Source organism: Schistocerca piceifrons, chromosome X (assembly GCF_021461385.2).
Source record: "Schistocerca piceifrons isolate TAMUIC-IGC-003096 chromosome X, iqSchPice1.1, whole genome shotgun sequence".
In the NCBI taxonomy this organism is placed as follows: Eukaryota; Metazoa; Arthropoda; class Insecta; order Orthoptera; family Acrididae; genus Schistocerca; species Schistocerca piceifrons.
Window position 1 is genome coordinate 255,750,451 of NC_060149.1, and position 27,651 is coordinate 255,778,101.

Sequence of the window (27,651 nt, forward strand, 5' to 3'; positions counted from 1 at the left end):
TACCAGATTGGCAGGAACAATGAATTGATAGCAACTGCAATCTTATATTTTATGAGGGTTTAGTAATCTAGGGTTAACAACCCCTACCCTGCCCAAACAAAAGGAAGAAGCATTATTATTCAGCTGCAGCAATCAATTAGTTAAATACATTCCTCTGCAACATACTAGAAAAATGCTCATGTTAATACTCCACCACCTACCAACACCCACACTAACAAAACAACCAAGTGTAAATGGTCTTCAGCGAGCCTTAACAAATTGCGCCCCCCCCTTTTCTTTTTTGCAGATTTGTTGGTATCTACTACTTCAATCATTGATGACAGCATTTTTTCTGCTAACAAAGATCACATATGTAATTATACCAAAATCAATACCAATATGAGACCATTTCAATTCGTCAACTAACTTTTCTTTACATTCTTCATATTTTAAAATGGAATAACTAAATCACATTTTTTTTAAAATCTCCAAATGACTTGAATATCCATGACTTACTCTAGTTTTTAAAGAGCACGTTCTGTTCCAGACAGATTAAACCAGAACAGCTCCAAATAATTACTTATGCATGATACACACTTACAAGTCAGTAATGTCTCAGAAATTATATATCGTACTGACTTGACAATTACTACTACTACTACTACTTCAGCTATAACTCTTAACATGAACTTGATTAACTTTTCCTTTCATGTTAGTATTTAAATGTAATTTCGGACACAGACAGCATATCTATGACGCTTCAAAACCTGCAGTACACAACTTTTCTCCTATAGAACACACTTGGGCATTGTTATATACTACAGAGAAATTGAGTTATCAATTTCAACTTGACACTTAAGTCAATGTACACTACTTCCAAGTAGTCTTATTTCAGTGACCGAAATCAAACAATTGAAGTAAAAACAAAGGCTTAGCATGTTGCGTGCCTCTGAAGATAGATATACTTCAGCTGCATTAAAAACCATGCAGTAAAATTCATTGCTGTAAATGTTATGGTGTTGCAGATAGTATAGTACGGCATCAGCAGTTCAAGAAACAGTCTGCAAACACCAGAAAATTTAATTCAATCTTCATAATTGTAAACCTAGGTATGATCATGATAGCCAAATAGGTTCATCACCAACAGTACAAACAAACAAAATGAACACTAAGACTATAAAGTCAATTCAAAACATCTATGATTAAACAACCTTCCATGCCTTAGTTGGTCCTATTCTGTTCTGCTACAAACCAGATGGAAATTCAAAGCCCTTAACATTTATAAACCATTAACATCCAATATTTAGGGCATACTGTGTGACATACACACAGCAGGGATTTAATTCACATCACTCATCTATGCAAACTTATTAAAGTAAAGTATGCCATGGCATCAGATTAAGATACTGTCATCAAGTTACTGTTATTCCAACTAGCTAAAGAAACCATCAATAGGAAATCAGCGAACGGTTAGAGATGCCTTTATTTGAGACACAAGACAGTAATTTATTTGAGTACTCTGTCACTCCATAAAATATATATATATATATATATTCTATTTTCAACAAAAATAGGTCTTTACCACTTGCAATGGACCATGTTATTTGATAATAAACAACAACTTTCAACATAATTAGCTTATCAGCTTTCTTTCAAGAAAGTAACACAGTGAGAACATAATTAACAATATATGGTGTGTTCTAGCTCTCCATCAAAACAACTACCCTTCAGTAGGAGTTACAGCAAAGGAGCAGCTCGACATTTCAGATCCTGGAAGTTTCTGGATATTTTTGTCCACGTCAATTTCTTTAACCAAAGAAGTATGCCAAGTATATTAAATGGATGGTAACTGTCCTCAAGAATCAGTTATTTGAAAGAAATAAAACAGAACAATGAAGCATTTTGGTAATGGCCTACCTGCAGGTGATTTACATTTCTCAAATTATTTATTCATAATCTCACGTTTTGTGGGGTAATTTGGAAGTTATTATTCGCATATATTTTTAATACATAGTTTAGTAGTTGAGTAACACACTTGCTAGAAAACTGAAATAATTTCACAACTGATTATCACATCCACAATGACTGCTACACTTGTAGATTAGAAGGACATAAACACAAATTGTTTCTTTTCCACATATTCACCAGCAACATCAACATATTAATACTGAGTTACATCAGTGACTTCATGTCTGCTTATTATATTTTGATATAACTTGTAAAGTATAATTTGTTCCTACAGCATCTAAATATCAAAGAAACCTTATACTGAAATATAAACCCTTAGAACACAGAATATGGTTCCACTAACAATACTTTTAATCAGGCAAGTGAATCTATGTCTGAAATGAAACGCATCTCATGAAAACTATTTCATTTACAATACGGTCTCTTCCTTGCATCTAAATGCAAGAAACATACTGTAACAGATAAAAGATATTTCCAAAAAATAACACAGAAAAGTTAGTAGTCTAGAAACTGTCTGCGCAGTTCGACGGAACAATCACGTGTGTGTGTGTGTTGTCATGTGCTGTCTTTTAAACAACCAAACAACAATGCTCTATTCACTACTGTGGAAGCAACATAATTTGTTTGTTACAGGTCTACGTGAATGATGATGAATTTAGTGTTAATACTTGCCAGTGAATGAATATCACTTTACTTGTAATGCAACGACTCACAGCTCACGACGAACTCACCCTCACCGAGCTACGACACAGATACTTCAAGTTCCAAGGAAATGCTTTCGCACCTACATTGTGCCTTATATAGATGGCCTAAGATTGAACCGGTGCTATTTTAGCATCATATGCTCTTCTGTACCACTCGGGCCATCTGTTAGCAGCTATACGAAACTCGCTGGATACTTCCAGAGATTTAGAAAACAATGCGGTCTAAGGTCCTTATTACCCGTGTACAGCGTTTTATCAAAGATCTTCAATAAAATATTTCGTAAATTTTCTTCCTCCAAACTCCGTTATAAGAAACCAATACTTCACATGATGTTTTCATTCAAACCAGGTGCTCGAAACTGTTGATTTTCGCAAGAAACTATCATTTGTTGACGTGCTGATAAATAATATTGCAGAAATTGAGTCTCATGTTCGGTATTATTGGTACTGTCCGGTGCAGCTGTTTTTGACGTTGTCAGATTTCGCATAGCGCTTCAGATTTTGCGTAATGCGAAACAATAATTTTCGAAACTTTTCTTTATTAGCGTGCTGTTACGGCAACGAAATTGCGAAACTGAACTGTCCTGCTGTACAGTACAATGTATTGACTTATTTCCTGTATAATTTACAATCTAGCAAACAATATGTAATGGCACTATAAATGGTGCTCAACAACATAATACAATGAATCACAACCGGTCAATGTGCTATAGGAAAAAAGATCTAACTGTAACCGGAAAATATGTAAGAATGTTGGGAGAATATGAAGTAGCTTTTGACTGTTGAAGCCCTAAGGCATGAATAATACATTAGGCCTAAAAATCGATAATTTTAGACTCTTTGAACATAAATTAAAATATCCTATACGATTAACAGATAAATTCGACTTTCTGGTCAGTGAAAATTGGTGAAAATACAACTGAAGAAATTTTTAACACAAACAAGTGTATTGAACGTTCACTACTGACGCATTCTATCAAGCATAAAATACGTGAGTTCAAGAAAAGTGCGGCCACTAACTCCATAAAAAATAATGCTAAAAAAACTACAGAATAAAGACCTAGCTTAAAGACCAGTCCATACACAATGACAAATCTGCGCACGTAGCGTCTGTGCAGACATCGTGGGAGACGTCGGTGACAGTGATCTCTATACTAACAAGTGAACCTCCCCATCGCACCCCCCTCAGATTTAATTAGAAGTTGGCACAGTGGATAGGCCTTGAAAAACTGAACACAGATCAATCGAGAAAACAGGAAGAAGTTGTGTGGAACTATGAAAAAAATAAGCAAAATATACAAACTGAGTAGTCCATGCGCAAGATAGGCAGCATCAAGGGCACTGGAAACCGAAGCGTCGTGGTCCCGTGGTTAGCGTGAGCAGCTGCAGAACGAAAGGTCTTTGGTTCAAGCCTCCCTCAGATGAAAAATTTTTTATTTTCAGACTATTATCAAAGCTAAGGCACTCAAACATAATCAACTTCGCTCTCCAAAATTCCAGAACATGTTCAGATTTGCTTGGACACACTGCAGGATTTGACGGTCTACACACGGAAACATTTGAAAACGTTAAAAACATATGTTTTGACAGAGCACAGGGAAAACTGCGACTGTGAAACTGTTGCATTCATTTGTTGCAGTTCATGTGACAAACTCTTATGTTTTCATCACTTTTTTGGGAGTGATTATCACATCCACAAGAAAACCTAAATCGGCAAGGTAGAAGAATCTTTTTACCCATTCGCCAAGTGTACAAGTTAGATGGGTCGACAACATATTCCTGTCAGGTGACGCACATGCTGTCACCAGTGTCGTATAGAATATATCAGACGTGTTTTCCTGTGGAGGAATCGGTTGACCTATGACCTTGGGAGCAAATGTTTTCGGTGCCCATTGGAGAGGCACGTCATTTCGTCTACTAATCGCACGGTTTTGCGGTGCGTTCGCAAAACATAGACACTAAACTTATTACAGTGAACAGAGACGTCAATGAACGAACGGACGGATCATAACTTTGCGAGAATAAAGAAAGTAAAATTTTCACCAGATGGAAGATTTGAACCAAGGACCTCTCTCTCCGGAGCTGCTCACGCTAACCACGGGACCACGGCGCTCCTAAACTCCCAAAATTCTTAATGTTGCTTATATTGCGCATGGACTACTCAGTTTGTATATTTTGCTTATTTTTTTCATAGTTCCACACACAACTTCTTCCTGTTTTCTCGATTGATCTGTGTCCAGTTTTTCAAGGCCTATTCACTGTGCCAACTTATAACAAAATCTGAGGGGGGTGCGATGGGAAGGTTCCCTTGTAAGTATGGAGATCACTGGTGACACTTCTTCGTGACGTCACTACACCGCGTACATGTCCAGTTGCGACCATCGGGGATGTCTATCGACTTTCGTGGTCGTATTGAGTCTGAGAGCTGTAAGCCTCTCACAGCACGAAGCTCACGTCTGGTATACTTGCTGCTGTATCTTAACGATTCTCAGAAATAATGTGACTGGTTTCTTTCTGCAATTCCTAATTACTTCCAAGCATCAAAGAGTGGCTAACCTGGATACGTTCATTTTAGAAATGCTGTCTGCAAATGCACAATAATTGTGTACTCCACATTTGTATTAATAAATGGAAATGTATTTTAAGGTTGCACAACGGGGCAAATCACATCTCGCCTATCTTATTCGATCTGGCCTGTTTATTGGCTTCGTTTTAATGGATCTGATTATTAATTAAATGTATCCGCAAAATGAGAATACTGTACCACCACACATATACAATTTACTGGAAACAGATGAAAATTTGTGACACAAAGGGACTCGAACCCGGATTTCCCACTATTTGCTAGCGGTCGCCTGAATAGTTTAGGTTATCCGAGCACACTTCACGGACATATCCGAACTTACACATGTCTGAAGGAACATTGCATCGAATTTTATAGACATCATCAAATATACACACTGCACTAATGTGTGATTTGCTTATTCATTTTGAGAACTACATAAATAACGTTTTGTCATCTATAGTGGCCGTCACGGAAGTAGAGTCCTCAAGCTCACGGCCGCTGCCTGCCGCCAGCAGGGCTGCAGGCTGTGATTCACCCCCCCCCCCCCCCCCCCCGGGCTTTGTGGCCATGTAGGTTCCGTTAGCGGTGCGGTAGGTCAGAGCAGCTGAAAGTTCAGTGTTACCGTGCTTTATCGAGTGTCCACATCAGACCTCAGTGTCTTACTGTCTTTAGAAAGGTGCTTTGATGTGTGTTCGGTGGTGAACAACAATGCAGGAGTAACGGTCTACTTGTAGTAATCCTCCAGTCGCTGTGCATAAAGGGCGGAAAGACATTCGTAAACAATCGAAAATTATCATAGCGAATGTACTCAAGGTTTTTACTGATCTGGTCGACAATGAAGAAGCGAGGAATAACTTAAATTTTGCACAAATTCATAAAGTTACTAAGTGTGTGATGTCTCCAAGTCAACTGTAGGCCGTATTAGCAAATCTGTGTCATTGGCAGAATCTCCAGACATGAATTAGTGTTTCGATTTTCCAAGAAAGGGATACGAATATGAACGGAAACCAACCGACTTTGACGATTTTAACAAAGAGCTCGTGTGTGGAACTGTACTTGGATATTACGACAGAGGAGAGTATCCAACAGCTAAAAAAATGCAGGCTGACGTCCGTGAAAAAATTAATTACTTGGGATCAGAGACCTCTGTTCATCGTCTTTTCTGCTCATTTGGTTTCCAATTCATGAAGTGTAATGACGGACGGAAATTCTTAATGCAGCACAGAGACATTGCAACAGCAAGAGCGCAGTTTTTGCGTAAAGTGCACTTCTTGTATGCTGAAGACACCAGGCCTGTAGTGTACTTGGATGAAACCTGGGTTTCACAGAACCACACCAATACGTATATATGGCACGACTCCAAAGGAAACGGCGGTTTGAAAGTGAATACTGATAGAGGGGGCCGATTAATCATCGTCCACGCTGTTTCATCAACCACAGGCTTCATAGCAGAGGCCAAACTTGTTTTTTTGTGGTGGGAAAAGTTCTTACCAATCCGATTACCATTCAGAAATGAATGGAGAAGTTTTTAAGAATTGGTTTATTCGACTGTTGTCTCGCTAGAAGAAGGGTCAATTATCGTGATGGATAACGTCAGCTACCACTCCATTCAGATAGAAAAGCTACCACCTTCAAATTGGCGCAAGGCAGAAATTATGGAGTGATCAAAGAGAAAGAATGTTTCATTTTCAGTCGATGAAACGAAGACCGAACTCCTGTCGAAGGAAGACATCATAGGTGCCAAAAAGATCATTTGGCAAACGAAATGGGACACCAAATGGTACGTCTACCACCGTATCGCTGCCAGTACAATCCCATTGAATTTATATGGGCCCAAGTAAAGGGAAAAGTAGCGTAGAGAGATACTACTTTCAAACTTGCTGATGTCGAGAAGCTAACACACGAAGCTCTTGACAATGTTACTCAACAGGACTGGGAGAGGTGCTTAAAACACGCAAAAGCATTACAAGAAACTAATTTCTTGAGCCAGGCTTTAAGAGACACCATAGTGGAATCTGTGATGATACACCTGGCTGAAACAAGCGACAGTGAATCTGAAGACACGGAGCCAGAAGATCTTTCAGTTTAGGTGTCATCTATGTACAAAAGCTGACTTGATTTAAACGTTTGTCTATTCATTTCAGTTACGGAGGACATACTGCGAATGTTTTTCGCTTACAGTAGACGTGTGATAAATTTATCACAAGTGGTGACGATTAGTTTACTCGACAGTAACTGTCAATTAAAATAAGATTGTCAATTCTGCATTAATTAACAACAGCTTTTCCTAAAAATATGTATCCAATGTTTTTACATTCGGATATAATCTTACTGCATTCAGTTTACTCGTACATTCGAAATTTAATTAATTTTTTTCATAGAAGGATTTACTGACTGTTTCGTAGTAAGAGTAATGTAGTTCATAAAATGACAAAACTTTGTGGTTTTTCTGTATCGACTGTATATACAGGGTGGTCCATTGATCGTGACTGGGCCAAATATCTCACGGAATAAGCATCAAACAGAAAAACTACAAAGAACGAAACTTGTCTAGCTTGAAGGGGGAAACCAGATGGCGCTATGGTTGGCCCGCTAGATGGAGCTAACATTGGTCAAACGTATCAGCTGCGTTTTTTTTAAAAATAGGAACCCCCATTTTTAATACATATTCGTGTAGAACGTAAAGAAATATGAATGTTTTAGTTGGACCACTTTTTTTGATTTGTGATAGATGGCGCTGTAATAGTCACAAACATATGGCTCACAGTTTTAGACGAACAGTTGGTAACAGGTAGGTTTTTTAAATTAAAATACAGAACGTAGGCACATTTGAACATTTTATTTCGGTTGTTCCAATGTGATACATGTACCTTTGTGAACTTATCATTTCTGAGAACGCATGCTGTTACAGCGTGATTACCTGTAAGTACCACATTAATGCAATAAATGCTCAAAATGATGTCCGTCAACCTCAATGCATTTGGCAATACGTGTAACGACATTCCTCTCAACAACGAGTAGTTCGCCTTCCGTAATGTTCACACATGCACTGACAATGCGCTGATGCATGTTGTCAGGCGTTGTCGGTGGATCGCGATAGCAAATATTTTTCAGCTTTCCCCACAGAAAGAAATCCAGGGACGTCAGATCCGGTGAATGTGCGGGCCATGGTATGGTGCTTCGACGACCAATCCATCTGTCATGAAATATGCTATTCAATACCGCTTCAACCGAACGCGAGCTATGTGCCAGACATCCATCATGTTGGAAGTACATCGCCATTCTGTCAAGCAGTGAAATATCTTGTAGTAACATCGGTAGAACATTACATAGGACATCAGCATACATTGCACCATTTAGATTGCCATCGATAAAATGGGGACCAATCATCCTTCCTCCCATAATGCCGCACCATACATTAACCCGCCAAGATCGCAGATGTTCCACTTGTCGCAGCCATCGTGGATTTTCCGTTGCCCAATAGTGCATATTATGCCGGTTTACGTTACCGCTGTTGGTGAATGACGCTTCGTCGCTAAACAGAACGCGTGCAAAAAATCTGTCATCGTCCCGTAATTCCTTTTGTGTCCAGTGGCAGAACTGCACACGACGTTCAAAGTCGTCGCCATGCAATTCCTGCTGCATAGAAATATGGTACGGGTGCACTCGATGTTGATGTAGCATTCTGAACATCGTCGCTTTTGACATTCCAGATTCTCGCGCAATTTGTCTGCTACTGATGTGCGGATTAGCCGCGACAGCAGCTAAAACACTTACTTGGGCATCAATATTTTTTGCAGGTCGTGGTTGACGTTTCACATGTGGTTGAACACTTCTTGTTTCCTTAAATAACGTAACTATCCGGCGAACGGTCCGGACACTTGGATGATGTCGTCCAAGATACCGAGCAGCATACACAGCACACGCACGTTGGGCATTTTGATCTCAATAGCCATACATCACACGATATCGACTTTTTCCGCAATTGGTAAACAGTCCATTTTAACACGGGTAATGTATCACGAAGCAAATACCGTCCGCACTGGCAGAATGTTACGTGATACCATTTACTTATACGTTTATGACTATTACAGCGCCATCTATTAAAAAGCGAAAACAGTGGTCCAACTAAAACATTCATATTTCTTTACGTACTACACGAATATGTAATAAAAAATGGGGGTTCCTATTTAAAAAAAACGCAGTTGATATCCGTTTGACCTATGGCAGCACCATCTAGCGGGCCAACCATAGCGCCATCTGGTTTCCCCCTTCAAGCTAGACGAGTTTCGTTCTTTGTAGTTTTTTCGTTTGATGCTTATTTCGTGAGATATTTGGCCCTGTCACTATCAATGGACCACCCTGTATAAACATTGCAGTAACATCAGAACAGTCCCAGTACCTATTCTGATTCTCCGAGAAGAGCCCAGAAATCTATGACATTTGACGACTTTTACAAAAAGCTAGAACGTAGAATTGTATTACTTTAGTATGACAGAGGATAGTATCCGATGGCTAGAGAAATACGGGGTAATGTCAGTGATAAAATTGATTACTCTGGGGAGTCACTTCAATGCACTGTCTTCTCTGCCTACTTGGTTTTGAATTCAGAAACTGCAATGATGGACGAAATTTGTAACACAAGACAGGGACGTTCCAGTATTAAGAACGAGGTCTTTGTTTACCAAGCACATATTGCGTGCTGAGGATCATAGGCTTACAGCAAATTTAGATAAAACTTGAGTTCCACAAAACCTTTCGAACAAATATTTTGCTCGACTTCAGTGAAAATATTGGCTTCAAAATAACTAGAATTACTTCTGTGTAGCGTATATTGGCGTTTCGAGTGATGGATTCAATGCGTTTTGAGTGATGGATTCAATTACGAAGGAAATGTATTAGCAGCCAGTAAAATATTTTCAGGAAGTAGGGAATACTCTCGGCCATATTAAAGCGAGCCGTCCGTACAAAACTCTTGGCGACGGCCTGCAACGACTCGCATGCTGCTGCGTACGTAATTTACTTCTGTACATGATACGATACAGTAATTATGTCTGAAATGTTACCGAAAATAATTTTGTAGTTTTCTCAACAACTTTCTCGTGGGAAGCTTCTTCACAGTCCTACAGAACGAAAATTCATCAGCGGCTACATTTTTCGCTACGCAGTTGGCACAGTTTCACACCTCTTATAATATATATATATATATATATATATATATTTTTTTATCTCAGAATACTTTTATGTTTCCGAAATAAACGACGCAGCATATGCATCTGTAAACTTTGAGGATGTTCGTATTTTTTTTCAGTCCAGTTACTGATTCTGTTACTACCACAGGTTGAAGTAGTAGTAGTACTAGTAGTAGTAGTAGCTTTATTGATTCATAGATCTCTTTTTACAAGGATATAGTAAAAAATTATTTTCCTCCAAAAATTCTTGTAACATTAGTTTTCATTGTTTTCCTACCAGCTAGTGATAACTTTCTTTTGGAAAGTACTCCATCATATTCTAGACTAAAAACAGAGTTGCCCAATAATTTTTTTAAATTTTTGTGAAGATTTGAAATCATCACTATAAAAAATCTAGCAATGCTGTAAGAGGGCGAGATGACCTTGAATCCCTATTTTCGCGCCGGCCACTGTAGTTACATACACTAAATTAAACACGCTTTGCACACCAGAATAACATATGTAGTATTACCATGACACTCACGTGAATCCTTAAAACTATTGTAAATACAAAGTATAGTTGTACACGAATTAAAGCAGCAACTGATTATCTTCAATTGTTACATTCATTGCAATTTTGGAAACTATTGCTTCTGTTCCTTTCTCTGAAAATGAGAATGTACCAACTTCATACTCATTAATTTCACCTGTATTACGAAAAGTACTTAGCAGTTAACTCCCCAAATAGTAAAAGAGTGCTGGTTGTATGCAGTATATCCTAATTTGTATGAAACATTGTAATTCACGGCGAGAAAACTGAACTTCTTCCTTGGCACATGGAGGTAATGGAAACAACATGGAAAAACAGCTGCAGGAACAATCCTGGATCAGTACCAGAATACATTTCGTCAGCATATGTACTTTAATTGAAGATGTTCTTATTTCGAAAAGAACTCTCGTAAAACGACTAGCCTATAAATTTTATTTCATATGAGGGTTGGAACTTTAATAGTGGCAACTATTTATTTACAGCTCGTACAAAATAGATACGAGTTTCAAAGCTTTACTGAGCTTCAGAGTAGTCACCAGCATTGTGTATAATCTGTTGCCAGCGATGTGGAAGTCGTAGGATACTCTTAGGAGTGCCAGTTGTGTTGACAGTTCGAGCGACATGGTCTATTGCCAGACGAATTTGTAGCAGCTCTGAAGCGAATGCCGTGGAGTGTTTCCTTCAGTTTAGAAATCGATTTGAACTCACGAGGGCTTAAGTCCAGGGAGTGCTGTAGGTGGTATAGCACTTAGCAGCCCCATCAGTCAAACAAATCAGTAACAGCTCGCACTGTACTTGCTTGAGCATTGTCCTGCAAGATGATGGTCAGGTCATGCAGAAAGTGTCATCACTTCTGTCTCTAAGCTGGTCGTAGGTTGTGTTCCAAAAATGAACAGCATAGAAACAGAAGTGATGACACTTTCTGTGGGACAGTGCTCAAGCACGTACAGTGCAAGCTGTTACTGATTTGTTTGACTGATGGGGCTACTAAGTGCAATATCACGTACTGCGCTCCACTGACTTAAGCCCTCATGAGTTCGACTCGATTTCTAAACTGAAGGAAACACTTCACGGCATTCGCTTCAGAACTGCTACAAATTCGTCGTGCAATAGAGCACGCCGCTCGAACTGTCAACACAACTGCCACTGCTAAAAGTATCCTGCGACTTCCACATCGCTGGCAACGGGCTATACACAATCCTGGTGACTACTTTGAAGGTCAGTAAAACTTTGAAACACGTATCTATCTTGTATGAGATGTAAATAAATAGTTGCCACTATTAAAGTTCCAACCTTCGTAATTAAGCTGGCAGAGACTAAGTTACGTCTTAATTCTGTGTCAAACGAATCAGTCTTTTCTGTGTTTTTTTTTTGAGTGGTACCTAGTATTTTTTACCAGATGATCAACATGTTTCCAAAATTTACTAGCATTTGCATGTTTCATGCTTAATTTGTGAATTATTGACAATGACAACTTATTCCTGGGAAATAACACTCTTATATGCACCTAACATCGAATATTATAGAACATACTATTTTTAAATTAATAAGAAGGTTCCACAATCTCTTAGAAATGAGAAGGAAAAAGAATGAAGTCGCAGGTCTTGAACCAGTGAACAAACTACATTGTACTTCTTGACCTGACATCTCTAACCACGATGCCATTGTGGACACCAGAGATATGAAACATTGTTTTCGACTGATATTGGCTGAAGATTTTAACTGTTGATGAGTTTTTGCTTTACGTTTACATTAAATTATAACAAAGTATACCAATAAAACGTGTTTTCGATGCACTGTTAATATTTGAACTACATCGTAATTTAAAATCTATCACTTACAAGATTCAAGTAAGTGACAAAATCCAGTATGGCTTGTCTCCCTTCCCAGAACTCGATAAGACCCCAAAATCAATAGAAATTCCTGACAAACGAAGCTGGGCATGTACACGCCATAGTGACGTCACAGAGTAGTGTCACCGAGGTATATCTATCATCTCACACAGATCGTTCTACATATACATCTACATCTATACTCTGTGAACTGCTGTGAAGTGCATGGCGGGGGGTACGACCCCTGTACCAGTTATTAGAGCTTTTTACCAATCCATTCACGTATGGAGTGTGAGATAAATGATTGTTTAAATGTTGCTGTGCAACGTAATCTTATCCTCACGATCCCTCTGGGAGCGATATGTAGGGGGTTGTAGTATATTCTTAGAGTCATCATTTGAAGCTGGTTCTTGAAACTTTGGCAGTAGGCTTTCTCAGAATAGTTTTCATCTGTCTTGAAGAGTCTGCCACTTCAGTTACTTGAACATCTCCATGACACTCTTTCATGGGTCTAACAAACCTGTGATAATTCGTGCTGCCCTACTCTATATACATTCAATATCCTCTGCTAGTCCTGTTTGATATGGGTCTGACACACCTGAGCAGTGTTCCAGGATGGGTCACATGAGCGATTTGTATGCAGTCTCCTTTGTAACTATCACCATTGCCCTAGTATTTACGAATAAATTGAAGTCTACTATGTGCTTTACTCACGACTGGGTGTATGTGATCATTCCACATAATGTCACTAATAAGTGCTATAACCCAAGTACTTGTATGAGTTTACACAACTGTGACTCACTAGTATTATATTCATAGGATACTATGTTTTTTCGTTTTGTTGAGTGTACAATTTATATTTGTGAATATTTAAAGCAAACTGCCAATCACTGCACCACTTTAATATCTTATTAAAGTCTGAATAAATATGTGTAGCGCTTCGATCAGACTGCACTTTACTGTAGATAATTGCATCATCTGCCAAAAATCTGAGGTTAGTTTAATACTGTCTGCCAGATCGTTGATATATAACATGAACAGCAAGGAACCCAACATATCTTCCTAGGGTAAATCCAAAATTATTTCTACATCCATCGATGACTCTCCATCCAAGATAACATGCTGCGTCCTCCTTACCAATAAATGCTCAGCCCAGTCATATATATTTTGTCAGATACCCTATGTGACAGTACTTTTGATAATAAGTGTAGGTTTGGTACTGAGTCCAACGCTTTTTGGAAGTCGAGAAATACTCTATCTGCCTGACTGCCTTGATTCAAAGCTTTCAGTGGGTCATGCGCAAAAAGTGAGAGGTGTGTTTGGCGTGATCAGTGTTATCAGAATCCATGCTAGTTGGCATCGAGGAGATCTGAGATACCTCATTATGTTTGAGCTCAGAATATGTTCTAAGATTCTACAATAAATAGATTTCAAGGATACTGGATGGTAGTTTTGGTAATCACTTCTGTTACCCCTATTGCAGACAGGTGTGATGTGTATTTTTTTCAGCTAGTGGCCCCAGTTTTCGTTCGAAGTATTTCTGATAGATTACAGGTAACAGAGGGGCTGACTCAGCTGCGAATTGGGTATATACTCTGATAGGGATTCCACTGGGTCATGGGGGTTTTGTTCAGTTTCAACGATTTAAGCTGTCAACGCCGCTGATACTGATATTTATTTCACTCGTATTTTCATTGGTACGAGAATTAAGTTGCGGCAATACGTCTGGGTTTTCGTTTGTAAAGGGACATTTGAAAACACAGTTGAGCATCTCTGCTTTTCCTTTGTCACTCTCTTGCTGCATGTAGGGTGAAGATTTGCTGCACAGATATGAGATATGCGCAAAACTGAAAGTTGGAGTTGGAGGTTTGACCAAAACTGCTCAAATATGTGGGTGTAAAACTCATCTCTGAATACAAATCGTAGAACATGGATGGGAAATAATCGCAAATCCTGGGCGCGAAACGTGTCTGCTATTTGTTCAGTCTAGTGTTTTTCGTCCTTGGGTACAAAGGGAACTCTAAAACTGTTGATACACATCAATGCTTTGGTTAGTTCATTGCTTAATTTCATTAAATGTGTGAGAGTCGCGCATTTTGTGGAAATAGAGCGTATGCCATAATCACTTGTGGAAGCGCAGCTAAAAAAAATCATTTATTCCATGCAAGAGATAGTCAGAATATCGCATTAAATTGATAAAGGAACACCTTGCAGTATTATCATTATGGAAATAGGGATTTGTAAATTTGTATGTAAATAAATTTAATCCCTAATGAAACATTTTTTGTCACAACAAAAGTGAATTAAAGGTGAACTGTACCATTCACCACCACAACGCTAAAATTAAAACTTAACCTATCTAGAATTCAGTATGGATTTGTATATTCTCATGCAAATGTCATAATAGGTTGCTAGTAGACTTCAGGCAATTAACTGAAAATCCCTAGAAAAAAGTAAAAGATATCTTATTGGTCACTCCAATAATTTATTAGAACACATGAAACTTAAAACATGTCTAAAATATCAAGACATTATCTGTAATATATCTTAATTGATATGTCACATAACTAAGGTACTTTAATTCTCTTCATAAATTTGTTCTTCAGGACAGTGTAAGTAAGGGAGGAATAGCGGAGTTTAATGTCCATTCTAAAGTGTGGTCATTAGAGATGGAGGACAAGCTCAAATTACAAAAATATGGTGGAGGCTATGAGCTGTGTCCAGCATTTACTGGGATGGTTTAGAGAAATCACAGAAAACTCAGATTTGGATGGCTGTGTGGGAATTTCAACCACCATTCTCCTGAATGCATGTTCAGTGTTCTAACCACTGTGCCACCTTGCTCAGTAGGGGAGTGTACAGCTTAGTTTCACTTGTGTCAGTCATTATTTCACTCAATTCTTGTTTGGACAATTGGTTCGAAAATTATAAAAATTACATTATATTAGATGTTTATTTCGTTCCATAGAGCCAAAGTGATGAGATCCTCATGGATGTCGAACATGTCCAAAAACAACTATATAGAATATAATATTTACAAAGAAAAACCGTATACTACTGTGCATCCCTCAGACCTCAAGTGATATGGTCCTCGTGGATCTTGAATATGCAAAAAATCTTAAATGACGGTAATGACGAACTTGTTACAAAACAAGTAAAAATACAATACAATGAGGAGCATAATATAGTGCTTAGGCCATTGTCAAAGAGACAATCAGTTTACAACACATGTTTATGTTGAACACATTACTACACTTATGATATACAGAAATCAGATTTTATGTAATACTCACATGATTTGATATTAACAGTAACACAAACTGTCTGCTCATAAGTACCTAGACACCCATTAGTGGACATTAATATTATGTGTGTTCACCCTTCACCTTTATAACAACTTGAATGCTGTTGGGAACATTCTCTACGAAGTATGTAAATGCCTGTGGAGGAGTGGCAGGTTATCATTACTCAAGAGCCAAAACAAGAGAAAAATGGTTCAAATGGCTCTGAGCACTATGGGACTTAACATCTGAGGTCATCAGTCCCCTAGAACTTCGAACTACTTAAACCTAACTAACCTAAGGACCTCACACACATCCATGCCCAAGGCAGTATTCGAACCTGCGACCGTAGAGGAAACAAGAGGAGGTAGTGTAGTTGGATACTGGCGTTTGGATAGAAGTCGACCTTCTAACTCACCCCAAAGGTGTTCCATTGGGTTCAGGCCTGCACTCAGGCTAGGCTAGTCCATGTCAGGAATGTTATTGTCCATAAACCATTACCTCACAGATGCTGCTTTATGACAGGGTGCATTTTCATGCTGCTATAAACATTCATCATATCCAAACTGTTCTACTGTATGTAGTACACATGCTGTAAAATGTGTTCGTATTCATTTGTATTTAATATTTTTTTCAAGAAGAATATAATAATCCCAATCCCAAAGAAAGCAGGTGTTGACAGATGTGAAAATTACCGAACTATCAGTTTAATAAGTCACAGCTGCAAAATACTAACGTGAATTCTTTACAGACGAATGGAAAAACTGGTAGAAGCGGACCTCGGGGAAGATCAGTTTGGATTCTGTAGAAATGTTGGAACACATGAGGCAATACTAACCTTACGACTTATCTTAGAAGAAAGATTAAGAAAAGGCAAACCTACGTTTCTAGCATTTGTAGACTTAGAGAAAGCTTTTGACAATGTTAACTGGAATACTCTCTTTCAAATTCTGAAGGTGGCAGGGGTAAAATACAGGGAGCGAAAGGCTATTTACAATTTGTACAGAAACCAGATGGCAGTTATAAGAGTCGAGGGGCATGAAAGGGAAGCTGTGGTTGGGAAAGGAGTGAGACAGGGTTGTAGCCTCTCCCCGATGTTATTCAATCTGTATATTGAGCAAGCAGTAAAGGAAACAAAAGAAAAATTCGGAGTAGGTATTAAAATCCATGGAGAAGAAATAAAAACTTTGAGGTTCGCCGATGACATTGTAATTCTGTCAGAGACAGCAAAGGACTTGGAAGAGCAGTTGAACTGAATGGACAGTGTCTTGAAAGGAGGATATAAGATGAACATCAACAAAAGCAAAACGAGGATAATGGAATGTAGTCAAATTAAAACGGGTGATGCTGAGGGGATTAGATTAGGAAATGAGACACTTAAAGTAGTAAAGGAGTTTTGCTATTCAGGGAGTAAAATAACTGATGATGGTCGAAGTAGAGAGGATATAAAATGTAGACTGGCAATGGCAAGGAAATCGTTTCTGAAGAAGAGAAATTTGTTAACATCGAGTATAGATTTAAGTGTCAGGAAGTCGTTTCTGAAAGTATTTGTATGGAGTGTAGCCATGTATGGAAGTGAAACATGGACGATAACTAGTTTGGACAAGAAGAGAATAGAAGCTTTCGAAATGTGGTGCTACAGAAGAATGCTGAAGATAAGGTGGGTAGATCACGTAACTAATGAGGAGGTACTGAATAGGATTGGGGAGAAGAGAAGTTTGTGGCACAACTTGACTAGAAGAAGGGATCGGTTGGTAGGACATGTTCTGAGGCATAAAGGGATCACAAATTTAGCATTGGAGGGCAGCGTGGAGGGTAAAAATCGTAGAGGGAGACCAAGAGATGAATACACTAAGCAGATTCAGAAGGATGTAGGTTGCAGTACGTACTGGGAGATGAAGAAGCTTGCACAGGATAGAGTAGCATGGAGAGCTGCATCAAACCAGTCTCAGGACTGAAGACCACAACAACAACAACATTTTTTGAAATGCAATAAAGGTACCATATCCTTCTTATGAAAAACATCTCCTATACTATAAAACCATCTCCTCCATACTTCACTGTTGGTAGTACACATAATGGCAGGCAACGTTCTCCAGGCATCTGCCAAATCCAAAAAATCTGCCAGATTATTGTGAGGGACTCCCAACACTAAACTATCTGCGTTATTTGTCATCAAGATAAATTAAATTTACAGAATACTTAATGTGGATCACTAGACACATCGAAATTATGGTGTAGAGCTCATCTCACACCATGAGAAAGATGTCACTAACCACTAGATTAAAAGTAATATTCTCAGCTGGAATGGGATCTTTTGACAGTAGCACTTGTGTGGGCAGTTGTTGCTACAATAGTCTTGGCAAATGCCTTAGCAGACGGTAGATGTGTGTGTTTCCAGGATGGCGCTACATTATTTTGTTTAGGGTAAAGGTGACAACACTGACTCAGTGAGAAAGTAAGATACACTACTGGCCATTAAAATTGCTACACCAAGAAGAAATGCAGATGATATACGGGTATTCATTGGACAAATATATTATACTAGAACTGACATGTGATTACATTTTCATGCAATTTTGGTGCATAGATTCTGAGAAATCAGTTCCCAGAACAACCAACTATGGCTGTAATAACGGCCTTGATACGCCTGGGCATTGAGACAAACACAGCTTGGATGGTGTTTACAGGTACAGCTGCCCATGCAGCTTCAACGCGATACCACAGTTCATCAAGAGTAGTGACTGACATATTGTGACAAGCTAGTTGCTTGGCCACCATTGAACAGACGTTTTCAATTGGTGAAAGATCTGGAGAATGTGCTGGCCAGAGCAGCAGTCGAACATTTTCTGTCTCCAGAAAGGCCCGTACAGGACCTGCAACATGCGGTCGTGCATTATCCTGCTAAAATGTAGGATTTCGCAGGGATCGAATGAAGGGTAGAGCCACGGGTCGTAACACATCTGAAATGTAACGTCCACTGTTCAAAGAGCCGCCAATGAGAACAAGAGGTGACCGAGACGTGTAACCAATGGCACCCTATACCATCACGCTGGGTGATACGCCAGTATGGCGATGACTAATACACGCTTGCAATGTGCGTCCACCGCGATGTCGCCAAACACGGATGCGACCATCATGGTGCTGTAAACAGAATCTGGATTCATCCGACAAAATGACGTTTTGCCATTCGTGCACCCACGTTCGTCGTTGAGTACACCATTGCAGGCCCTCCTGTCTGTGATGAAGCATCAAGGACAGCCGCAGCCATGGTCTCTGAGCTGATAGTCCATGCTGCTGCAAACGTCGTCGAACTGTTCGTGCAGATGGTTGTTGTCTTGCAAACGTCCCCATCTGTTGACTTAAGGATCGAGACGTGGCTGCACGATCCGTTACAGCCATGCAGATAAGATGCCTGTCATCTCGACTGCTAGTGATACGAGGCCGTTGGGATCCAGCATGGCGTTCCGTATTACCCTCCTGAAACCACCCAGGTTCGTCGTTGAGTACACAATCGCAGCCACTCCTGTCTATGATGAAGCGTCAAGGGTAGCCACAGCCATGGTCTCCGGGCTGATAGTCCATGCTGCTGCAAACGTCGTCGAACTGTTCGTGAAGATGGTTGTTGTCTTGCAAAAGTCCCCATCTGTTGGCTTAGGGATCGAGACGTGGCTGCACGATCCGTTACAGCCATGCAGATAAGATGCCTGTCATCTCGACTGTTAGTGATACGAGGCCGTAGGGATCCAGCACGGCGTTCCATATTACCCTCCTGAACCCACCGACTCCATATTCTGCTAACAGTCATTGGATCTCGACCAACGCAAGCAGCAATGTCGCGATACGATAATCCGCAATCGCGATAGGCTACAATCCGACCTTTATCAAAGTCGGAAGCGTGATGGTACGCATTTCTCTTCCTTACACGAGGCATCACAACAACGTTTCACCAGGCAACGCCGGTCAACTGCTGTTTGTGTATGAGAAATCGTTTGGAAATTTTTCTGATGTCAACACGTTGTAGGTGTCGCCACCGGCGCCAACCTTGTGTGAATGCTCTGAAAAGCTAATCATTTGCATATCATAGCATCTTCTTCCTGTCGGTTAAATTTCGCGTCTGTAGCACGTCATCTTCGTGATGTAGTGGCTAGTAGTGTACATCAACACACTGATCTTATATTATTGCTTATGTTCAAGATAATAATTAAACAAAATTATTCAAAGTTTCTGTTTGTCATTTATAAATCAAAAGATCACCTGAAACATACACACACTATCTGATCAAAAGTATCTGGACACCCATATGTTATGTGTAATTGACCTCTAAATGTCACGAGAGGTGAACTTGTCGGTATAAATGAGGCAGGGAATATTGTATTGTCAGCAGAGAAGCAGTAACAGCAGAATGGGTCAGTCAGGAGATCTCAGTGATTTTTAATGTGGGCAAGTCATTGGATATGACCTGAGTAACAAATCCATCATGGACATTTAAATCCTACTAAACCTGTTGGTGTTTTGATTGTGAAGTGGAAACACAAAGGAACAACCACAGTTAAATCAAGTCCAGACTGACCTCATGTACTGACAGACTGGGACCATCAACCACTGCAGTTGCCAATTGTAAAATATCACATGCAATCGTGAGAAGTAATCACTTGTGAGTTCCATAGTGTTACCAGAAATCAAGATCACACAATGACTGTGTGCTTGAAATTAAGAAGAATGGTCTACAATAGCCGATCAGTTCCTCATAAGACGCACGTTCCTGTAGTCAATGTTAAGCGCCGCTTGAGGTCGTGGAAAGAGTGAAGCCACTAGACAGTGGATGACTGGAAACGAGCCAAGCGATTTGGACTGATAAGTCACACTACATGCTGTACCAATCCAATGGAAGAGTTTGAGTTTGGCAAATTGCCTGAGGAACGTTACTTGCCATCGTGTCTGGTGATAAAAGTGAATTACGGAGGAGGTGGTGCTAGGGTAGTGAGGTATTTTTCGTGTTTATGGCGTGATCCCCTCACTGCACTGAAGAAATAGCGAAATCCAGAAGGATATGAACACATTTTACAGCATTGTGTACTGCATACAGTAGAGGGACAGATCAGTTGTGATGCTTGTTTGTATCAGTGTGACAATACAACCTGTCATAAAGCAGCATCTGTGAGGCAATGGTCTGTGGACAATAATATCCTTGAAATGGACTGCCCTGCCCATAGCCCAGACCTGAGCCCGAGGCTACTGATATCGATACTGTCTCTGCTGCTATCGACATGCGTTGTTTTAATCGCTGATTTTGTTGTCCTCTGTTTTGAACGGTTTGCAGAATGGTGTTATGAATTTCGAAACGATTTTCATTTGGTCGTGTTGTTTTGTGGCATATTATCACACATGATGCCTAGAATTCGTTGCTTCAACCGTAAACAATGTCACCAGGGCAACAGATGCACAGTGAAGGCTGCTACAACAAATGTTCACCAGTGGCTCAAGACTGTAACCTCTCAGAGCCAGTAACCAAACCACTGCCGAGTGCTTTGAGAAGAAAACTTGTTTTTGGTGCTAATGAAAATGGAGGCCGTGAATCTGAAGGTTTGTGTAATATTATTGTTGATGTTAACATACTGTCGCCGGTCACTGTGGCCCAGCGGTTCTAGGCGCTTCAGTCCAGAACCGCGTTGCTGCTGGAGTCGCAGGTTCGAATCCTACCTCAGGCATGGATGTGTGTGATGTCCTTAGGTTAGTTGGGTTTAAGTAGTTCTAAGTCTAGGGGACTGGTGACCTCAGATGGTAAGTTGCACAGTGCTTAGAGGCATTTTTTAACATACTGTCGCAGTTAATATAGGACAATGTTATGTGCAAGAACTGTGTTGTTGTGCAGTGTGTTTCTGTGGTGGAAGATGAGAATGCCAGGAAAGGCCTTGCTGCGAACTTATCTGTGATATGCAGCAAATGCAACGTTGGTGCGTCTTGCATGACAACTAAAATCGTAAACAAAAGTTACAATGTGAATATGGCATGCAATCGTGAGAAGGAATCACTTGTGAGTTCCATAGTGTTACCAGCAGGGATCAGAAGGCAGCAAGAACACTTTGTGCAGGATGAATCTTCCACCAGCTCCAGCAAAATTTGAGGTATATTATTGCTTACTGTTTGGGGCTGTAAAAGAAGTTGGATAATCTTCAATGAAAAGTGTTGCAGAAGGATGTGTTATCGAAAATGATGGTGACAAGGACATAGTGGCCGCTTTTGATGGTACCTGGCAAAAAAGAGGGCACATTTCGTTGAATGGTGTCGTTACAACAACATCTGATGACGCTGGCAGAGTACTAGATGTTGAAGTGTTGAGCAAATTTTGCCATAGTTGTGTGAAACGGATTCCAGAGCATGAATGTAATATGTACTATAAAGGCTCAAGTGGAGGTATGGAAGTGCAGGGAGTTGTCAGCTTGTTTAGCAGATCTGTTGCCTCCTGTGGCCTGCGATATGTGAAATACCTTGGCGATGGTGGTAGTAAAGATTTTCTTGAGGTTCAAAAATGTGCTCCATATGGAGCTGAGACTATTGTGCAGAAGTTAGAATGTGTGTCACATGTACAGAAAAGACTTGATACTAGACTTTGAAGGCTGAGACAAGATTTGTCAGGAAAAAACTTATCTGATGGGAAGGGAATAAAAGGGAAAGGGTGACTGACAGATGCAGAAATTGACAAGCTACAGACATATTATGCCTTGGCAATAAGAAGGAGCGCAGGATACCTGAAAAATATGAAGCAAGTAGTTTGGGCGTTATAGTTCTACAAAATGTCCACAGACAATAACCCTATAGACAACTTGTGCCCAAAAGGAAGTAAATTATGGTCTGGATACCAAAGATCAATTTCTGGTGGTGAAGAATATCATCACAGGAATTCTCTACCAACTGCCGTAATGGAAGCCATCAAAGCTATATTCAGGGACCTTACAAATGAAAACTTATTGAAGGAATGTCTTCATGGCAGTACCTAAAACCCAAATGATAGTTTTAACCAATGTGTATGGGAAAGATTGCTAAAAACCATTTTTCTGGAGAGAAATGCACTTGCTATTGGTGTTTATGATGCAGTTTCATGTTTTAATGATGGTGTTCAAAGGAGAAAATATTTTTTAGAGAAGATGGGAACGAAGCCCAGAGTGAAGTGCATCAAAACTTTGTACGCAATAGACAGAGAGTGTATAATGAAAGCAGATAAATCACTTTTGAAGGTGACAAAATCGAGAAAAGTGCGTCATAGGAATGTGAAAAGGAAGAAACCTGATTTATAAAATGAAAAAGAACCTGCTTATGGTGTGGAAAGTTCTAAAAGAATGCCAAATACAAGCAGAAACTTTAACAGCCATTTTCCACAAAACACAAATTTCTGTACTTAGGTACATGTAACATCCAAAATAAATATCCTATTACTTTCAAACTTGGTATGCTTATTAAACACAAACTTCTTAATGCAAAACTCTAGAATTTTCCAAATCTATAAAAAAACTGCGATAAAAATTGAGATAATTATTTATAAAATTTGAGTTTTTCTGAACATTAAGTTTAAAATGTTACGGCTCATTCATTTTTTCGTAAATGAAATTAATTCTAGAGTTTTATACACCTGTAAGTATGGTTTGTATGCTGTGCAAAATTCAGTGAAGAATCTCTCTTACTTATGAAGAAAAGTGTATCTATTGCAACAAATGCAGCCAATAGTAAGTGAAAAAATTATGAAATTTGACATGTAAAAATATTTATTTTGTTATGTTTTTGTACTTCCACTACCATGAGCATGAATCCCGAATCCTTCTTGGTCAGGCTGACAAAGTTTTATGAATTTATTTGTAAAAGTATACACAGCAGAAATTGAAATGTCCTGTGGTGCCTCTCCTGTTTCAAGTCGGCCCGTTTGACGTCCTACCCCCCTTAACATCCACTAATAGGTGACTGGATACTTTTTATCAGTTGACCAGTAGACACACCCCATATTAATGTCCACTATCAAGTGTTAGTTACTTTTGATGAAGAGTGTATGAAGCCATGTATGTGCAATTCTGGAAATCCATGGGAGCTGTCAATTTGGGTATCCATGCCATTTGTGAGGGCTCAAATCAACACCATTTAAAATTAAAATAAATTAGTTTTCAGATTCATATTCATATTACTGAAATTATTTGTAGTGGCTGGTTTGAGATATCCAGTGGTAGCATCCACTGGACCTAACAACATCTTTTCAGTAACAATTGCAAAATGGTTGTTGAATGTTTTTCAATACTGCTAACATCTACCATCACTGTATATTTTACTCTTAATGCTATTTGCTTCTCTTCATCGCTGGTTCTACCAGTCTCCTCTTTCATTATTTCCTACCATGTATTTACTTTTTATCTGATGTGACCATCTATCCTAATATTGCACTGTCTTTAATGTCTGCATCACTATCTTCAAAATTTAGTTGTATTACATGCAACGAGCTGTCTCTGACTGGCAGATACAGTTTTCTTTTTGTCTTACAAGATACCTTTATTCCTAGACTAATCCATGGTTTCTTTGTAGGATTTGGTCAAATCTGAATTACTTTCACTGAGAGCCATTTTTTGTATTAACTCTAGACAGAAGCAACTGCATGACCTGGTCTGGGAAGACATTAACTATCGGTTGTGTAATATAATTTTGTTCATTATATCTTCCTACAAATAACTTATCAATGGCTGTTTTTGAGCAGTCAGGTGCTACCCTAGTTGAAATGTTCACAATAGGAATTACGTAGAATGATAATGTTATTGACTGTAATAAATTGTTACTGGAAGAGTTTTTAAGAAAATCTACATTAAAGCACCATCCAGAACTATTTATTTGCATTTTACTGTTAAGTGGGCAATAGAGCCTCAAAGTGATTTATAAAAAATTAAAATTGCCTGCAGGTGTTCAGCATATACTAATGATTATAATGGATTTATTGAGAAATTCTGTTTCTGTTGTGCATGCTTCTGTATGCTTATCTAAGAAAAATTTATGAGTGTTTCTGTTCTCAAATTTATGAAAATTCCTCCTTTCAACACTTCTGTTAGGCGGAAGTGAGATGCTAACCTAAATTATGTAACACTTAATACCTGTGTACCAGTGGTTACATGGCCCATGGGAGACAGAATATGTTGAGTGGGTTTTATGACGCTAACTCATGCAACTTCTTCCTGTTGCTATGAGTCGTTCATGTGATGAAGTTACTCTCCTCATTAAAGTATTTTGTCATGTTATATGAGGAGTTATGAGTGTTAATAGATTATTTATAGTCTCTATATTCATTCTCAAGTAATTTCGCCAATTGTCAGGTTTTTTGCCATATAACTCATGAAGTAAATGTGATGAATGCTGTCGATTAAGGATCCACTGTCTCAGACACAGCTACAAAAAAGGAAGGGGGAAAAAAAGAACATTCTGCTAAATGCATTTATATTTTCAAATATACAAATCTCCAAATTTCTCAACTAACTTTCGAAGAATGAAGTAGAATGGAGATTTTGAGTTTCAATAATACAAAGTAATTCTCGAAATTACGAGCTACATTTAACACCATTTAACATAAATTCAACTGGGAGGAGCACACCACAGAACTGCTGAAGCGTCTTAACAAATCTCTGTTTGCAATGCGAATTTTGTCAGACATAGGGGATATAAAAATGAAAAAGCTGGCATACTATGCTTACTTTCATTCCATAATGTCATATGGGATTATTTTCTGGGGTAATTCATCAAGCCAAGCTAAAGTTTTCCGGGCACAAAAACGTGCAGTAAGAATTATATGTGGTGTGAACTCAAGAACATCCTCCAGAAGCCTGTTTAGGGAACTAGGGATACTAACTACAGCTTCCCAATATATTTATTCCTTAATGAAATTTGTCATTAAAAACATATCACTTTTTCAAACCAACAGCTCAATTCATGGAATCAATACTAGAAATAAGAATAATCTTCACAAGGATTTAAAGTCACTTAGTATTGTACAAAAAGGTGTGCATTATTCAGGAACACACATTTTCAATAACTTGCCAGCAGCCATAAAAAGCTTAACAACCAATGAAATTCAGTTTAAGAGAAGCCTAAAGGATTTATTGGTGGCCAACTCCTTCTACTCCATTGATGAATTTCTGAGGAAAACCAACTGATTTGTATATAAGTACAACATAACTTCTGCACAATTTCAGTGCAGTAATGTGTTCACTGAAAATTTGTGTGTGTGTGTGTGTGTGTGTGTGTGTGTGTGTGTGTGTGTGTGTGTGTGTGTGTGTAAGTATAATCTAACTTCTGCACCATTTCAGTGCAGTAATGTGTTCATTGTAAATAAGTATTACAGTAGTTGTATTACATGTTTCTTACCTTATAAATAAATATAAAACTTTTTTATTTTAAATTCAGTGCAATAGTATTTGTAAAATGACTCTTAGTGTTCATTAAAAAATGACGATCATTCCACTTGGGACCTGTGGAATGGTACATTAGCTTATTTGTTTTAGTTTAAATATTTGTCATGTATTGTTGTTTTTCTGACATGTTCCACATCCTGGAGGACCTCCTCACTACGGATCAATTGGAATGAAAGTAAATCTAATCTAATCTAATCACTGGATATTTTTCAGTAGCTTGTTCAAGGTCCTCCCCATGTGGATGATCTTATGGCCTAAATGCCTGCAGATTAACACTCCAAACAAGAAAGACCTGACTGTATCTGCTGTCAATAACAAATCTTATGTGGTTTGATAGTCCACAGGTAGATCCTGAAGACTACAGGAAGGTGCATGTAGAGAGATAGGAAGGACAAGTGCCTTATGTAAAATAATGACAGAGAGACTGACTTTCCAAATACGTGGTAAGGGACTAAAAACAATGTTCCTCTCATTTGCACACTGCCACAGCCTCAGTCTGCATACCTCTGTTCACAGTCGTAGTGCTAAGTGAAAACCCGGTAATCTTGAGTCTGAGACTTGGCAGTGATATGGTATTTCCCACTTCACTTTCATTTCCGATCCTCATATTACATATTACGTAATCTCTTAAGTTGAGGGAACAGAATAACTTTATGTAGGGCAAATCGTAAAGTATGCGGCTGGAATTTTGCAATTTATTGATGTAACCAACATCTAAATCCGATGTTTGGTTCGAGTCTTACGTGATTTTTTTTATAGACCTGCGCATCAGAAATCGAGGGGGATGGAGTCATGTCCGAACATTATAACTTCAGGTGACGAGCCTCAGCCATGGAAGACACGAGACTACTACAGTAGGCAGAAAGCAGGTGCTGGAGAGGAGCGAAAGAGAGGGATCTTGAATGTTGTAGAAGCAATGCATACGAATATTTCCGTCTCAACTAGAAAGTAGGATGCAGTTTGAGGGAAAGACACTCGTTGGTAACAGCGGGATGGATTTGTCCCTGAGCCGGCAGGGTGGGAGTGAAGAAATAATCCCTCTGATAAATACATTTTGTGTGAGGCAGATAATTATTAAATTTATCACAAGAGATGCTCCAGATGTGTGTATAAGTGTGTGTAACTGTTGTGACTCATAAAAGTATCTTAACTATGAACATTAGGAAA

The 27,651-nt window shown here is 39.0% G+C and overlaps 1 protein-coding gene across 4 annotated transcripts in view; it reads right to left on the reverse strand.

Annotated features, from left to right (window-relative positions):
- Window positions 1-2,764, reverse strand: part of LOC124722996 (LIM domain and actin-binding protein 1) — a 234,311-nt gene extending 231,547 nt beyond the window's left edge. The window contains exon 1 of one of the 4 annotated variants that reach the window (XM_047248167.1): window positions 2,620-2,764. The gene's annotated coding sequence lies outside the window, so the exon portion shown is untranslated. The remainder of the gene's footprint in view (window positions 1-2,619) is intronic. The other 3 variants (XM_047248168.1, XM_047248170.1, XM_047248169.1) reach the window with 3 other exon arrangements.
- Between the last annotated feature and the right edge of the window lie 24,887 nt (window positions 2,765-27,651).